Below are 9748 nucleotides of genomic sequence, written 5' to 3'. Positions count from 1 at the left end.
GCTTTCTGAGACTTAAAAGATCTTGAGGTTAAATCCTGGCCATCTGCCTGGCTCTTCATTAAAATAATCCCAAGGGGGCGCCTGGGTGGCTCAGTCCATTAAGCGTCCCACTTCAGCTCAAGTCATGATCTCGAGGTTTGTGGATTCCAGCCCTGCATCAGGCTCTGCGCTGATGCAGGCCTGTAGCCTGCTTCGGATTCTGTGTCTCCCTCTCTCTCTGCCCCTCCCCTGCTTGCACTCTGTGTCTCTCTCTCAAAAATCAATTAAAAAATATTAAAAACAACTTAAGAATAAAATAATAATCCTGATAAATGGTAAAGTAATTTCCTAATATCCATGAGTATTTATATATTTAAAAAGTAGATGGGCGCCTACATGGCTCAGTCTGTTAAGTGACCAACTTCGGCTCAGATCATGATTTCACAGGTTATTAGTTCAAGCTCATGTCGGGCTCTCTGCTGTCAGCCTGTCAGTGCAGAGTCCGCTTTGGATCCTCTATCCCCCTTCTCTCTGTCCCTCTCTATTCACACTCAATCGCTCTCTCTCAAAAATAAATAAACATTAAAAAGTAAGTAAAATAAATTAAATTAAATTAAATTAAAAAGTACAGTATAAGGTCCCAGGGGCTGGGGACGAGGCAAGTCTGCACTTTGGGCTTCTTGGGCTCTGGTCTCATCAGCTGAGTCTTGGGGACAGTCACTCCGTGAACTTGTGGCAAATTTCCTTCATGCTTCATTCCCCGGCTCGACGTGGCCACAAGAACCCTCGGGAACACTGTCTCAATCCTTTCAAATTACAAAATAGAAAGTGCCTGTCACACACAGGCACCATGCCACTCCTTGCCTGCGTGGTGCATGCACCTGCTTCAAAGGCTTTAGCTCCTGCCCTGTTTGCCTGCCTTCCCTCTCTGCTGACCTGCCCTGCAGACTTCAGCCCCCATAGGGGTGACAGATAGGACACTGGTCTTGTGGAAGGCTGCACTCCTCTATTCTTAGCCACCATTTGACAGAGCTACAATCCCATCCCTGAACTTGGACTTGACTACTTAACCTACAGAAACTTGGAAGCCCCAGCCTTTGGCTTTTATTATCTACTATGTGCACCTCTCATTCCAATGAGCCTTGTCTGATGCCTTTGGTAGTCATCAGTACTGTTGTCGTAGGTTCCTAATCTCAAGAATATTCCTGGATTCTGTAGCCAACCCCACCCAGGCTAAACCCAATTCATGGTGGCTACTTTGCTCAAGAGTATTGCACGGTCAGGTTACCCGCTGCTCTGCTCTCTGTGCATTCCCTGGAGCTTCCTGGGCACCATGGAGAGATCCTTGAGCAGCTGCTGACTTCTTCTCCAGAACCACTTTTTTCTTCTCCCTCTTTTAATTTTCTCTTGCATCTCATTTATGCCAGCCTTTGGGCTTGCTCCTTTCTTCCTTCCCCATGATTTCCAAGCACAGTTTCTCCCAAAGCCTTCCTTCCACATCCTATGTACCCACCTTTGTCCTTACTCAGCACATCAGAGGCTGCATCCCTGGCTAGTTCCCAAGGCCTGGTGTCCCTCACTTCTCAGTGACTGCCATGTAACAGGACTGGATGTGATGCCCCTTAGATTGCCCATCACTTGGTAACCTGAATGCAAGAATAATAGCCCATCATGTTTGTGTTTTCAGCACCTATGGTAGTGTCCAACAGAGAGGCAACATCCTAGAAATTGTTGATTGAGGAAAGTTGAATCTCATCGAGTTTTAACTGGATTAAATCATAGTCCATTCTTGTGTGTCCAAATGGGAGCATAAGGGTGAGGATAAATAAAAAGGGAACCAGAGTACAGCCTCTTATGAGCCCATAGAGAAAAGTGCTCCCTGCAGCCTCAGCAAGTACGCCCCAAAAATGAACAATGTGCCGGAAATCCTATAGTTTCAGAGTCAGACTTGTTTGAAAGGGCCCAAACCTGCTAAGGCTGGTTCCTGTGCAAGTCTGCCTTCAGGAACCAGCTTCTCCAGAAGCAGAGGAAGGTTGACAGTGGTTCTAACTGTTGAGGAGTAAAACAACAGAACTGAGGAAAAGGAACAATTTCTCAGCCATCTATGCCCACCCTCTGAAAAGGATTCACAAACACTTGCACAAAAAAAGAGAAGCCAAAGTAAGAAAGAATTCATAATTCATCAGTGTTGATCGATGAAGTTCTCTATGTTACGTCACTCTCCACTGCCTTTTACCTAAGTATTTTCTTTTCTTTTTCTTAAGTGTATTTGTTTATTTTGAGAGAATGAGAACATGAGTGGGAGAGGGACGGAGAGAACGGGAGAGAGAGTCTCAAGCAGGCTCCACAATGTCAACATGGAGCCCAAGGGATGGCTCAAACTCATGAACCTTGAGATCATGACCTGAGCTGAAACCAGGAGTGAGACACTTAACAGAGCGAGCCCCCCAGGCACTCCAATTAAATCAAACATATAGCTTAGAAATTGCTCACATTTCAGCTGACTCGGGGATTAAAAATCAATTCGAAAATACGTACAGGGCACTGGATGACTCAGTTGGTTAAGTGTCTGCCTCTTGGTTTTGGCTCAGGTCATGATCTCCTCACAGTCTGTGAGTTTGAGCCCTGAGTCAGGGTCTGTGTTGATAGTGCTGAGCCTGCTTTGGATTCTCTCTCTCCCTTTCTCTCTCTGCGTCTCTCCTACTGATGCACTCATGTGCACATGTTCTCATGCTCTCTCTCTTTCGAAATAGATAAATAAACATAAAAAAAAAAAAACAACCATGGGCTTGCTAAATGCCTACCATGAAGAAGAGCAGGGCAGAAGCTGTGGAGAGTGCAACAGTGAGCAGACCTCATCTCTGCCCTCCAGGCTTCCTGCTTCATGCCAGGACTTCATCCTTGGAGTCACAGGTGCATGTGGAGTCTTAGACCCAAGTTTGCCTATCACATCCATTTGGGATTCATGAGGAGGCAGGATAGGGCAGAAGTTACATTTGTACTTCCCAGCAATCTCCCCTCTCAAAGTGCAGATCACCCTGAAAAGCCAGCAAGAAACAAATTCCTCTGATCAGGGTATTTCCTAACGACATTCTGAGAGCAAATGGTGTTTTCCAGCAGGTGAGCATTAAATGGAGCATGCCTGACAGAAGGTCAGGAAACGTGCTGAAGGTGAGGTGCCTCCCGGATGGCTGGAGGGCTGCCTAGGCAGGGGACCTCAAACAGCTCAGCCACCAAGAGAGAGTCTGATGTGGGAACAGGACGTGGGGAGGCCCCCGGGCAGTGAGCAACACCCTGAGGGTAAATGCTGCCTCTCCAGGGCCATTCCTACCACGTCTACCAGAAGGGATCCAGGGTCAGCTCTGGAAGAAACATAAACACTGTCATGTCTACAACCCTGCTTCACAAACTGGGCAAGAGGTGGCTTGTAGGGAACGCAGTGAGTTGATAGCAGAAGTCAACAAAAATCCAAGTTCACGGACTTCCAGACCATGGTCCTTCCGCAGCCTCAAGCAAAGATCTGCAGGGGTTGGGGGATGGGGAACATGCCTCGGCTCAGCCTCCCATCTTGCTTCTCTGGAGAGGGAGGAAGTCTGTGCCACAGTGGTGCCCTCGGCCCCTCCAATGGCTTCAGCATCTGCAAGTGGAATCTGACATAGAATCAACCAAGAATAATGGGAAAGCTTGTTTTGATAAATAACTCTTTAAAAATGAGAGGAAGGGCTTGGGGACACGGATTTCAGTGCAACACTTAAGCAGGAAGTAAAATTAGCACTGGGACCATGACGTGTTTACTAATTAGGGGAGATAATAATAGTAAGAATAATAAGAATAATAAGAATATCTACCCAACAACTTTGAAAATGTTAGGAACCACTAGAGTCGCAGACTGGCTGCCGGCTACAGCAAGTCCTTTGTGAAATTCCTGTGTCCCCCAACAAGTCTGCCACCTGCTGGTGTCCAGCCAACCGCAGCGAGTCCTTGACTCTGAGTATCAAGAAGCATGTCTCCACCATCATGCAGCTTTTCTGAGTTGCACAGAGAAAATAATCCCAAACTCCCAGAGCATCAAAACCAGCATTGCATAAAACACCTCCTTATTTATTTCCTTGTGTTTTTTAATAAGTTTCTAGCAGAAATTCATGTTGTCAGTCAGTGTTCTCCTGAAAAACAGAACCAAGAGAAGATATACATCCACATAGACGGAGAGACAGAGATAGAGAGGGAAAGACGGGGAAATTCATCATAATTAGCTCTCCTCGTTATGGAGGTTGCAAAACCCTCCCCCAATCTGCCACCTATAAGCTGGAGAATCAAGAAAGCTTTTGGTACCATTTCCCCCAAATTCAAAGAGGCCCAAGAACTTAGATGTTCAAGGCAAGAGAAGATGGATGTCCCAGCTTAAGGGGAGAAACAGAGCTCTCTCTTCCTTCACCCTCTCACTCTATCTGGGCCACCTTGGGACTGGCTGAGGCAGGCCACATGGATAGGGGCAGATCTCTTGACTCAATCTTCTGAATCAAGTGCTAATCTCCAGAAACCATCTCACAGACACACCCAGAAATGTTGTCTGAGCTACATGGGCATCCTTTAAGCCCATCAAGCTGACACATGAAATTAACCATCACACAATGTAGGAAAATAGCAAATTATTCAGTAAAACCTCAAGTAAAATGCAACAGAATGACCTGGGCAGAGAGAAATAATGCACTGCAGGAATAAACAGCCCTCAGGCCCTTGCGGGTAGCACAGGTAAGCCACCAAATTGACTCTGAGGTTCCCAGTGGCCAAAGGGAAGAGAGAGACAGCTCCTGGAATGAATCAGGTGCTCTAGATGAGGATTTTTGTTTTAATTTTTTTTCAGCAACTCTATGAAGGAAGAATAACTACTTCTTCTATTGTAGATAAAGGGAAATGAGGGCTGGAGAGAGCCTGATGGGTGCTGAACACTTGGATTCCAACACAGGCCAGTCTAGCCCTGGAGCCACGGATCGCATCATGGGGGAGGAGAGGGGGGGCAGAACACAGGTGCCTGTCCATTCTGTGACGTCACACTCAGAGCACAGGTAACGTTTTTCTCCTTGTAGCTCTCAGAGCCTCATCTAAAGAATGCCAGCCTGCACATGCACGCAGCTCTGCGTGTTCTAGCACAGCATCCATGGGTACGAGCCCCAGTGGCACTATGAGCGAACACAGGCTTTGCAGCCCTCCAGCCTTGGGTTAGGATGTTAATCCCGTGGGTAAGACATGAGCTCATTTCCCATGTGAACTTTGCAATGTTGGACACAAGTGTTGAATAAGTGCTATTGTTTCCTTTATTTATTTTTGAGAGAGAGAGAGAGGGAGAGAGAGAGAGAGAGCAGGGGAGGGGCAGAGAGAGAGGGAGACAAAGGATTCGAAGTAGCTTTGGTGCTGACAGCAGACGCCAGATGCAGGGCCAGATGCAGGGCTTGAACTCACAAACCGCAAGCTCATGATCTGAGCCACAGTCGGACACTTAACCAACTGAGCCCCCCAGGGGTCCCCTGTGCTGTTGTTTTCAATATAACCTCAACCAGCTCTGCCACACAGAGTTGGAAAATCGTTTTTAAAAAACGAACATTAACATAGCTGCCAGAGGGAAATTATAGAATGCCTCCATAGGGTTTTCAAGCTATTCTTTCCCTAAATTAAATTTTTAACGTCTCAGTCAAATCATAACCCAGACTTTTCTAACTTTTGCTTGGAAAGGGAAGAAGGGGGCCTTGCTCTCTGGAGCCATCCCTGCTCTGTCTTGCTCTCTGTCCTGCTTTGTCACCCACCAGAACTGCACACTGCTGTCACCTGGCATTTCTTACTCTCCTGTCATCTCGGCAGAAGCTGTGTGTCCTCAGCAAGACCATCTGTTTCTGCAAAAGTTCTGCTACCCAGGAATATCTGATTCAGAGGACGGTCACATGCCAGTTTCTGACAAGACAGCCTTTCCAGGCACAAACCTTCAATAAACACTTCTCTGTACTTGGCATGGCCTGGATCAAGGTCACCTGCTTTGGAAGTGGAGTCAAGATGACAGAAGCTCCTTGCATCCTTATATTGGAGCTTGGATTTAAGGAAAAGATGAAGCCTCATAGATCAAAGTAAGTAGTTCAGGGCAGGAGGAGGTGAAGCCTCAGACGCACCTGCCAGGCGCCACTCACAGCTTGCTCCAGCCCTACCTCCCCCCGCCTCCCAGAGAAGGAGCGGGGACCATGGCAGGGCCATATCCAGTGATCTTCCCAACAACCACAGCTCCATAATGCTCAGGCACCAAGAAATAAAATGAGAACAAATGTAGGCTCAAAATTCAGTATTTAACTCTTTTCCTCTTGCATTATAGCATTAGTTCTATATCAGTGTCCAATGTATTCTTGACTTCCAAAATTTGTCCATGGAGGCAATCCATCGGGAGAGAAACAGGGCAGTCAAGTCTTCTTCCTGTTGTGGTTACGAGCAGCCAGCCCAGTTAGAAACAGACGGAGACTAGTCCTGGTGCCCCACCCACCATTGGCCCCATCCCCACACCACCTCCACCTCCAATCATCCAATCCCAGGTCTACCTTCTGAGGCATTAATTGCAAATCTCGTGTTTTCTGAACACATTTAATTGGACGTAGTAGTGCTGGGATTTCCAAAGGTGCCAAATGCATTTGATGATGTGCAGGTACCCCAGGTCCAAGTAATTTCACCTTCAGTTCTCTATCCATTTGTGTTGCTGGGAAGGTTACTTTCAAAAAATGCTTTGTAAAGTTTGTGTGTGTGTGTGTGTGTGTGTGTGTGTGTGTGTGTGTGTGTGTGTTTAAGAGAGACAGCACAAGCAGAGGAGAGAGGCAGAGAGAAAGAAAGAGAGAATCCCAAGCAGACTCCATGCTCAGCATGGAGCCCAATGCAGGGTTCAATTTCACAACCTTGGGATCATGACCTGAGCAGAAATCAAGAGTCAGATGCTTAACCAACTGAGCCACCCAGGTACCTCTCAAGGGATGCCATTTAAAAAAGACAAATAACAGGGCGCCTGGATGGCTCAGACTTGACTTCAGGCCCAGAGTTGAGTCTGATTCTTGATTTCCGCTCAAGTCACGATCTTATGGTTTGTGAGATTGAGCCCCATGTTGGACTCCTTGCTGACAGCACAGAGCCCACTTGTGATTCTCTCTCTTTCTCTCTGCCCCTCCCCCATGCATTCACACTCTCTCTCTCAATAAAGAAACAAACATTGAAAATAAGTTAATCAATCACTTTATTTAAAATTAATTAATTTATTTGCCTTTTAAAAAGACAAGTAACAAAGGGAGGCAGGAGAAGGTGAGAGAAAGCAGGAGAGGAAGGGAGTTTATTGTTAAATAAACACCATATCTCTTAGGGACTGCAAATTCACACTTACACGTGTGAACGGTGAACATATTGCACATCCTGTGCTCAGGAGATCTGCTTCATTCACACACGCTTGAATCTATTTCACCAAGATACCCTTTTTTGTTTGTGTAACACTTCTAGATAGAGGAATCGCCACAGATCCTTTAAAACCAAGCATTGGCTAGCAATACGCCTTCCCCTGTCTTGATACAGAGGAGAACACCATCAGAACTTCATGTACACTGGGCTGTAAATACAATATTAAGCAGGGCCAAACCTCTGCTGGGTCTTTGTAGCTTTTCATGAGCATAGAGTAGATTCTCTAATGAGCTCTTGCCTCAGTATCGCCAGACTCAGGACGTGGTCTGAAATCATCCATGTAAGAGGCTGCCTCTTTTGTGAGTATTGTGTTTAAAAAAATGATATAAAGGATATAAATGATATCTGTTCAAAATGCATATATAGTTGTCCTTGGGTGAGACATGTGTGTGCACGTGTGTGTGCATTTGATTCAAACATTAGCCATTGAATGACTCGGGAGTATGGGGAGGCATAGATATCCCTCAAAAAGTCAGGGAAGCTCAAACAATCTGGTCTTGAAGTACCAACACACAGGTAACTTATGACCGTCAACTGGGGTTCAGCAAACTATTCCGTATGAACAGCCAAATAGTATCTATTTTAAGTTTTGCAGGTCATATGGTTTCACTTGCAACTACTCAACTCTGAGGGTGTGGCACTTGGGAACCCACTGCATAAATGTTCAAGCATAGCTGTGTTCCAGTAAACCTTCATCTATAAAAACAGGTGCTGAACCAGACTTGGCCCACCAGCCATGGTGTGCCCACCCTGGCTATAGACCACATCTGCCCAGTAAAATTTTTCCTAAAGCGTAAACGTGTTTTCTACCAGCCCCATCAATGTGATAGTCACTAGTCACCTTGACTACTGATGACTGAGGAACTGAAGTTTTCATTTCATTTCATTTTCATTCATTTGTTTTTACATGGCAACCCATAGCAAGTGGCTACACTTCTTGTTGGACAGTGCAATTCTGAACTGGATAATTTGTTATAGGCACTATTTGTGATTCCTGGGTCCCACCAATGGCCTGGAGGAGAGAAGATACTTAGGCTGGGAGAACTCCAAAAAGCAGGAGGAGGAAAGATATTCAGCCCAAGGCTTTGAAGAATGAAGGAAGTGGGCTTCAGAATGGGGGGGGGAATTAAAATTAAGGGTTCAGAGGTGCCTCGGTGGCTCAGTTGGTTAAGCATCTGACTTCAGGGCTCAAGTCATGATCTCAAGGTTCGTGAGCTATGCTAGCAGCTTAGACCCTGAAGCCTGCTTTGGATTCTGTGTCTCCCCCTCTCTATTCCCCTCCCCTGCTAGTGCTCTATGTCTTTTAAAAATAAATGGACGGGGGGTGGAGCCAAGATGGCGGAGAGGAAGGGAGCTCTGTAAACTCCGTCCACACCATTTTTCGAACTGAGAAGGATATTACGTTCATCTGTGAGAGCGGAAGGAGAAAATACGAACTCCAGAAGGAATAGAATCTCAAGGATATCTGAGTGAGTGGGGGCAAATGGGGGAGATCCGAAAATGGGCCAGCCCGGGACGGGCAGGGGAGGTAAGATCCCCAGCCCAATGTGGCGCAAGTGCACAGCGCCCTAGAGACAAAGGGAAGAGACAGAGTCGGAACACGCCCATAGAACTGTCTCTGGGGAAGAGGTATAGAACGCTTGGCTGCGCTTGGAGACAGAAATCCACTCCATAGATAACTGCTGGGTAGCGGGGCGCAAGAGAAGGAATAGCCTCCAGCCCTAAGCCATCTCGGCGGGGAATGAGAGGCGTCTGTGGCTGTGAGAAGCGGCTGCCCTGGAGAGGCGTGCTCCCCGGCCTGAAGCGGCCGGAGCAGCGACTGCGCCAGGCGCAAGCAATTTGAGCTTGGTTTTGGGAACGGGACCAGGGACCGAATTTCCACGGCACACCTCGCCCCCTGCACGGACTGCACAAATCCCGAGTCCCCACAGGGAAAAAATAAGGCGCACACCGACGGGACCCTCAACAAAGAGTCGGTGGCGGGTGGAGGCCCTGGCGCGCGCTTAGACGGTAGGAGCTCCCAGCTCATTTCCAGCAGCGCACAGCGTCTTGAGCAAAGCTATCAGAAACTAAGAGAGACTCGGATTTTTGCTTTTTGTATTTTTCCTTTCCCCCATTGCAATTGCGATCCTGACTGGCGGTGGGGACTCCGCAACTGAGTCTGTGAAGGTGCACACTTACCTCCTGCTGCTCATTTCGCCTCAGGCAGGGGCCGAACCTGTGAGAACAAACTCTAAGACTTACCACGTCAAACCAAGCCTATCCACCAGAAGGAGCTGCTGCTTGCTTTATTTTTTTC

At 47.1% G+C, this 9748-nt stretch overlaps 1 long non-coding RNA gene across 1 annotated transcript; it reads left to right on the top strand.

Annotated features, from left to right (window-relative positions):
• The first annotated feature begins 5089 nt into the window (after window positions 1-5089).
• Window positions 5090-5981, top strand: LOC115306112. Its single transcript, XR_003915191.1, has 2 exons — window positions 5090-5219; window positions 5784-5981. It is a non-coding gene; the product is annotated as an uncharacterized LOC115306112 (long non-coding RNA).
• The last annotated feature ends 3767 nt before the right edge of the window (window positions 5982-9748 follow it).

The sequence above is a fragment of the Suricata suricatta genome, chromosome 2 (assembly GCF_006229205.1).
Source record: "Suricata suricatta isolate VVHF042 chromosome 2, meerkat_22Aug2017_6uvM2_HiC, whole genome shotgun sequence".
NCBI lineage: Eukaryota > Metazoa > Chordata > Mammalia > Carnivora > Herpestidae > Suricata > Suricata suricatta.
Note: the sequence above shows the minus strand (reverse complement) of the source record. Positions and strands in the feature narration are given on the sequence as shown.